Raw genomic sequence first — 6,978 nt, forward strand, 5'->3', positions numbered from 1 at the left:
TGAACCGAAAGAGCTCATCTTTGCTCATAGAGTTCCAGAGTTACAAGGTTTTCTTAAATCTTCCTGAAATTTTAGGGAGAAACCTAAGGCTGATCCAAACATGTCGAATGGAAAAGTTGACAAGCTAAAAATAACTGTAGTGATTAAATATTTGTGACTCTATCTTAAAGCTTTATCAGCTTCAGAGTCAACCTTAAAAGCTTAGAATACTTAGTCATGACCCCTCAAACCTTGTCCAAACAATAGAGTAAAAATTGATGGTGTTTCCTGTGTATAGGGCATTGGTCACTGCAATTAAGAAATGTTTTATATCAATATTTGAGGGGTAAGAGAGAAAAGAAAAAGATCATAGACAATATTGGTTTACTGATATATGTCCTATGGTGCTCTGTGATAGGAATATCTTCTAATCTTCTCACTGAGAACATAGTTTTCTTTACTTGGGAGTTCATATATAATTTATATAATACATATTTTCTTAGGGTGTTGAATTATACTTCCTTGAAGACAGGTACTGTAGATCCTCACAGATAAGTGCTTTGTTTTGCTTTGTTCATCCATAACACATGGTAGCTTTAGCTTTTTACATATGGAGTGTATGTTTGGGGGGGCGGGCGGGAAGAGAGGAAGGCCAGTGGGTGGAGGAAGTAGACGAGGGAAGAAGGAGCCGATGTAGCAGACCTGACCATTGGTGTGGCAGGGGAAGGTTTTCTCACAAGTCCTTAATTTTTGTTATGCTCGAGAATCTTCGGAAGGGGTCTGCTCCAGAGTAGGTTGTCCCCCAAATGCCTGTTGGGTTGAATGATTTCTCCAGAAGTCCAGTTTACAAATGAGCCTCAGATTCCACAGTAAGCCATAGCCTGGGTGTCGACGGGTAGTCTTGCCTCTTCATACCGAGGATTACACCCTCATCATCGAATAGCCACCATCGTGAGAGTAATAACCAATGAACACTAAAGATGCACCAGGAAGACCACATGCCTAGGTGAGACCTGCAGATGCCACAGCAGCTGGTTGTCCCGCTTGACAAGGCCATATCCCAGGCAGACCTCCTGCTGAGTCACAGTGCTCCTGCGCTGAGCCAAAGGCTCAGTGAGTGCCAGCAGTGCGTCTTCTGCACACAGGCCTTGGGGCAGCCACCCATGGGGAAATACCCAGCTCCTTTCTGCGGCCCAGACTCCTGCTCTTTTAGCAGATCGGATGTAGGTCTGATGTTGGGGGGAGCTCTGGCTCTCCCAGACATCTAAGGACCACTCACCACAAACCACGTGGTGAAGCTTTCCTGCTACTTCCCTCATCCTGCCCTAGGCCGAGAAGGAACCCAGTTGTCAACCTCAGCCTTAAAGTCTAAGACCATCCTTTCCTTTCCCCCAGGTTCATCTCATCACCAGTCACTGGCCTGGGTACTACAGAACAGCCACACGTGGTAGCGGGAAGGAGGTGTGTTTGGGGAGCAGGAAAACAGCATCTCCCTCCTCCTATAAACCCGATGTCACCCTCAACCCAAAGTCCCCCCAGAGAAACCCACTCTGGCAGCAGCTATGCGGAAGAGGTGCAACTTCTTCCAGTTTTCAAATATATTAGAGACCAGAATGGGTAGATCCTTGAGTTTCTGGGAAAACATGACCGAGCTCTTTCCTCAAATTAAAAGGCTACTGAAGTAACACCTAAATTATATAGCAGTTTCTTCCCTGCTACATTGTTGTCCGAACTCTTTATTTCATGCAGGTAAAGGTATATCCACAGTGACTCAATAAACCTTATACAGCATTTGACTAGTGAGTATTTCTGAACACCAGTTTGAAGAGGCTTCTGACCTAGGGAGTATTCTGACTGCTTGAGGGATTCAAACGTATTAGCACATCATCACAATGTCAGGGCACAGAATGGGTGGTAGAATATGTTCTGGCTCTCTGTGCACGATAAACCAAACACCAGGCCTTTTAAATGGCCAGAGATAATCTGTTATGTTATGTGGATCTAGTCAAAAGGTAATCAAGCCTATCATTTCCTGAACCAGAATATGTATATTATGACTAAAATACTCATCTTCAAACAGTATTCATTCAATTGAATCAAAATAAGAACTCTCTGAAAAAAATCACTACTTGTTTTAATTTAGGAATTTGCCTACTGATAACCTTGGTTGAAAATTGTCCCATTGGATATTTAGCATTAAAAAAAAAACAGGCACTTAGATTGAACTCGAGAAGAATTATTCATGGTGGAACGGAAGTGTCCTAGTCTCAGTTCTTCTGTTCCTAATCCTGCTGATACCCAAAGATCACACCGCTGGATGATGATTTTACTGACCCCTCCGAGTTGGGGACCCAAAACAATGTCCTTCTGCCCAGAGCTGTTCTCATCCAGAGCAAGACCGAGTTTGGTCAAGCGGAACGTTTATCCTTTGATCAAGGATAGGAGAGGTGTGGGCTCACACTCAGGCGGCAGCTTCTTCCTGATGGGGGTGGGGAGCCTTCTGTATTTATATCCTGTGTGTAGAGTGATCCAATTCTTTTAGGCACGCCCAGTGATTCTTGTGTTATTCTTGTGTTGCACTCAGCCCTTTTGCACATGGTCCTTCCTGCACACGATCGCCCATTGCCACCTTGGTCCTTGCCGTTGTCACCTTGTACTTTGTAGTCTGGAATTCTTTTCAGTTCCTGTAAGCAACCATAGCTTGTGAAATAGTTCATGTATTGCGAGATGTTAGCATCTTTTGGATGATAGCCTGGTGACAATGACAAACACAGCGAGCCTCACTTTCCCCATATTGCAAATACATGGCTGCCACTGAATAAGCCCTCTAAGATAAAAATTTCTGACACCATCATGCCTTCAAGGTCAAGTGCCTTCTTTTGTAATCTCCTGACCCATTAAAATCTATCTATCACAATGAGAAATAGAAATGGAAATGGAAAAAGACTAAGGACAGACCGATTCAGCCATTCAGAGATGAAAAGTAAGCCGGACTCATATCCCCAGTGGGAGGAATGAGAGCTCCATTTATCCTGATGTGAGAAGAATTCGGTTACTTTCATTCTCAACCTCATTTCAGGCTGCCGAGCTGCATTCAAGGCTGGGAGAGGAAAACGCAGGGCACGCTGGTCATTAATATTGGGAACAAAAGGTGTCATGACACTTGTTCTATTGTGAGTGGCATTCCTTTCAGCGGAGATTGTAAACATGTTTGGCACGTCTTGGTTGTCACTTTCCTGTAGGAGATCTTTAGAAAGCATGCTGGCGTGCTTCCAGGTAGAATATTTGTCCCTCTCATTTCCCATACAGTAGCTATTTATCGGTCTCCAAGGCAATTCTCACCCCGTCTCAGAAGTAGATTAGAAATCTAGAGTCAGGGAAGACTGATCACCTGTGCGTCAGGGCATAAATATGAGCGAGCACAAAACAGATGAGAGGCATTAACATGTGCTAAATAGTAGTGGGATGACGCGTTAGCTATTCATTATCAAAATAGAATTTCTCCCAGGGTGTACATCTTACAGCTCCGTGTTGTTTAACCTCTGTGGTGAGTCATTTGCTTGGCTTACAGCAGTGCTGTGCAAGTTGCTTGAATTTGGAAATCTTGCATTTCCAGTGTCAGCAACTCCACAGAAGCGGGTTAACGTCTTTGTAGAAAATGCATTTGGATTGTCATTTTCCCAGTGTTTTAACTTATATTCTATATTCAAATTATATTCCAAAAATATGGAGGAAGCTCACAGTAAAAAACACATGTAATAAAAAAAATAAGATTATAACCAAGACCCAAATTCACATGGAAAGCATGTTCACACCAAGCTTCAGAAATATACAATCTCACTCCTTTGACTGGATATAGAAATCTCCTAATCGCTGCCTGAAGGGGCTGGGGTGTGTTTAATTCATCTGCTTCCTTCTGTATCCAGCGGGAGGCAGTAAGTTTTATTGGGCACTTATTATAATGTAGCACTGTTAGGGACTTTATAAATATTGACATTTAATTATTCCAAGAATCCAAGAAATTGGGTCTCATTGCTCTTCTTTTACAAGGAAAAAAAAACTATGTTTCTTAGTTACACCAAATAATTTATTCAAGATAATACATGAAATAAATGGGAGGACTGATATGCTATCCCGAGTGTCCGTGGACTATAAAATGCATGCTCCTTTCACTACTGCCAAATAAGATACAGAGGTAGAGCACTGGTTGAGATGAGAGTCAACTTGATGTTCTACTCCTAGGCTAGTAAGAATTATACTTCTCAGTTTTTATTCCTCATGAAAGACACATATGTCATTGATAGATTTATCTAAAATTTACACTTTTAAGTATCATAATCTTTAAGAAGAGAGAGTGAATGAAAGACAGTGAATGAAGCATTAATGAGGTTTTTTTTTTTAAGGTCCTCTCCTTTCCTCGTTCTGTTAAGATGCCAATTTTCCTGGTTTTGGTCACTGGCCCCTCCACAAGGACATTCCTACCCCAGCTGCCAGTTTTTGATAACGCATGGCCTCTGCCAGGAATCCATGCAGACTAGCTGCATGCACATGGAGGTCCATTTCAGTCGGTGGAACAAGGAGAAACCTTGAAATCAAGTAATTGAAACACGTTTGCCACAAACCTTCTCTTTCCCTGGAGAGAGGATCGATTTCTTAAAAAACTGATAAGTCTGTTGAAATCTAGCCCTGGCTGGCATAGCTCAGTGGATTGAGAGCGGGCTGTGAACCAAAGTGTCGCAGGTTCAATTCCCAGCCAGGGTACATGCCTAGGTTGCAGGCCATAACCCCCAGCAACCGCACATTGATGTTTCTCTCTCTCTCTCTATCTCCCTCCCTTCCCTCTCTAAAAATAAATAAATAAAATCTTTTAAAAAAATAAGAAAATCTGTTGAAATCTGGCTAAAAATCTAGCCAGAAAATACACACCAGACTTTTGAGAGCTGGTTAATTTACTGAACTCACACACACAACACCAAAGAAGTCGAATTTTCTGTACACCCTGACCAGGTCATGGAAACCCCGGTGAAATAACCCAGCCCTCTCAATGTGCCCCTGGCATTCGGAGGACCATCCCTTTCCACGCTGAGTCAACTTGTGCTTCCTTGACCCAAAGCGGAGGAGCCAGGGAACAACAGCTGTAGTTCCCTTTTGGCTCCGTTCTGGGGTCATTATTGTGCCTGGGAAGCTGCAGATACTAGACGTAGGGTCCAATGTCCGCATACAAAATAGCTCCAAAATGTAACTACTGCAGCGCTGGGCCATCTGTTCAGTCTCAGCTAAGTGTTGCACTGAGAAGACATTTATAGCCAAATGTCCAGAATGAATCGTGAGATAATATTTACTACAGCCCTGGATAAAAAGGCACAGAGAGGGATTTCATGTCAGGTCAGCAGCAAATCTGCTTACATGCACCACCTTCCTAAAAGGCCTTTATTTAAATCACAGGATGCTTATTACCCCCAGCCCTGACTCCCAGTGCCCTGAATTTTTGTTCTCTCTTCCAACTATCCTGACTTATCTCAATATGGTTCTACCTCTCTCTCTGCCTCTCTTGTTTTCCTTGTTTTCTTTTTATGGTTCCCCACCCTTCTTCATAGAATTCAGCGTGGACTTTCTAAGGGTTCATATTAGCAGAGGTCCAGTGAAGAGACCAAAAAAAACAAAAGCAAAGGAACCTTAACACAAATCTGGACCTAGGAACACAGTTGACAACTGAGAAAATGAAAGGGTACTTCTGCACGCCGACTCCGTCTGGCTCCGCAGCCTGTTTCTGTTCAGTGTCCCGTCCACATGCTTTGCCAGTGATGATGCCGTGAACCTGACTCCCAGCGTTTGGGTTGAATGGACTGCAGCCGTTCCCATTGCTGCAATTGGTCATCTAGTCTACAAGAGATTTTGTGTTAAAGGTCATTGCAACCAATCTATGGTTAACCTTCACAATCAGAAAGACAGCCCCCAGATCACGCATGCCTTTGACATGGAGGATTTGGGAGGTAACAACTGTGTACCGCCATTGTTGGAGGTCCAGAAAGTTCCCATTCCGTGCTGGAGCTCACACCAAACACAACGAAGAGACTGGAGACAACATGGGACCTCTGATCATTAAGAGAACAGAAACTTAAAAACGAAACAGTTTTCATGCTATAAACTAACTTACCCAGATTATTGAACTACAATGACAACCACTTCTGTCTAATTCGCCTTCTCTGAGTTCTAGGTGTGGTATATTGCAAACTGTAGCTTTCATAGTGATGGCCTTTGTCTTACTTTGAACCATCCTGGTGCACATTTGTTTAAACAAAAAGACAAACAAACCAAAAAAATAAATAAATAACTACCCCCAAAACAACAACAACAACAAAAAAAGGGAGCAGGGGGAATGAAACCAACTTCATAGCCTGTGGGCTATTTTGTTTTTGTAGTTCTTTACATCCAGTGTAATTATAATGGGATGTAGTTGTATGTTGAAGTTAACAAATTATTCTCAAAATCCTGTTAAAAAGGAAAACGAAAGTGTAAAAAGAGAACTTTACAATATCATAGAGCTGGCAACCATAAGGAGTCACCACCACCCCCAGCACTGACACAGAAAAGGATGATGGTGAAATTCTTAAAACTTAGAAACCAAAGAAGGATCTTCATGTAGCTCAAACCCTGACCCCTGAGTGGGAGGCGCTGCTTGGCAGGTGAAGTTTCTGAGGGGAAAGCGTGAGTGAGCTACTTCTGCAGACTCAGTTCAGCTACTGCTCTATGAAGAAATCCCAGCTCTGGGATAAAGAAGTCATCCTGGGGTGACTCTCACAGAAATGACAAGCAGATAAATAGCCCACAGGAAGGCAACAGGATCCAGCAACTCTCTTCCACTCTTCATCCAGGTCTAGAATCTACCTCTGGCGCCCTCTATCGGCAGAGCTTAACATAGAGCCAGATGACAAAGCAGAAAAGTGTTTCGAGACCCAGGCCCAGCATCGCAGCAGCAGACTGAGTGAGTAAGGGTGG

The 6,978-nt window shown here is 43.1% G+C and overlaps 1 pseudogene; it reads left to right on the plus strand.

Annotated features, from left to right (window-relative positions):
• Positions 1 to 3,135: 3,135 nt before the first annotated feature.
• LOC114512121 lies at positions 3,136 to 6,101 on the plus strand (annotated as a pseudogene).
• Positions 6,102 to 6,978: the final 877 nt, after the last annotated feature.

The sequence above is a fragment of the Phyllostomus discolor genome, chromosome 14 (genome assembly GCF_004126475.2).
Source record: "Phyllostomus discolor isolate MPI-MPIP mPhyDis1 chromosome 14, mPhyDis1.pri.v3, whole genome shotgun sequence".
Lineage (NCBI taxonomy): Eukaryota > Metazoa > Chordata > Mammalia > Chiroptera > Phyllostomidae > Phyllostomus > Phyllostomus discolor.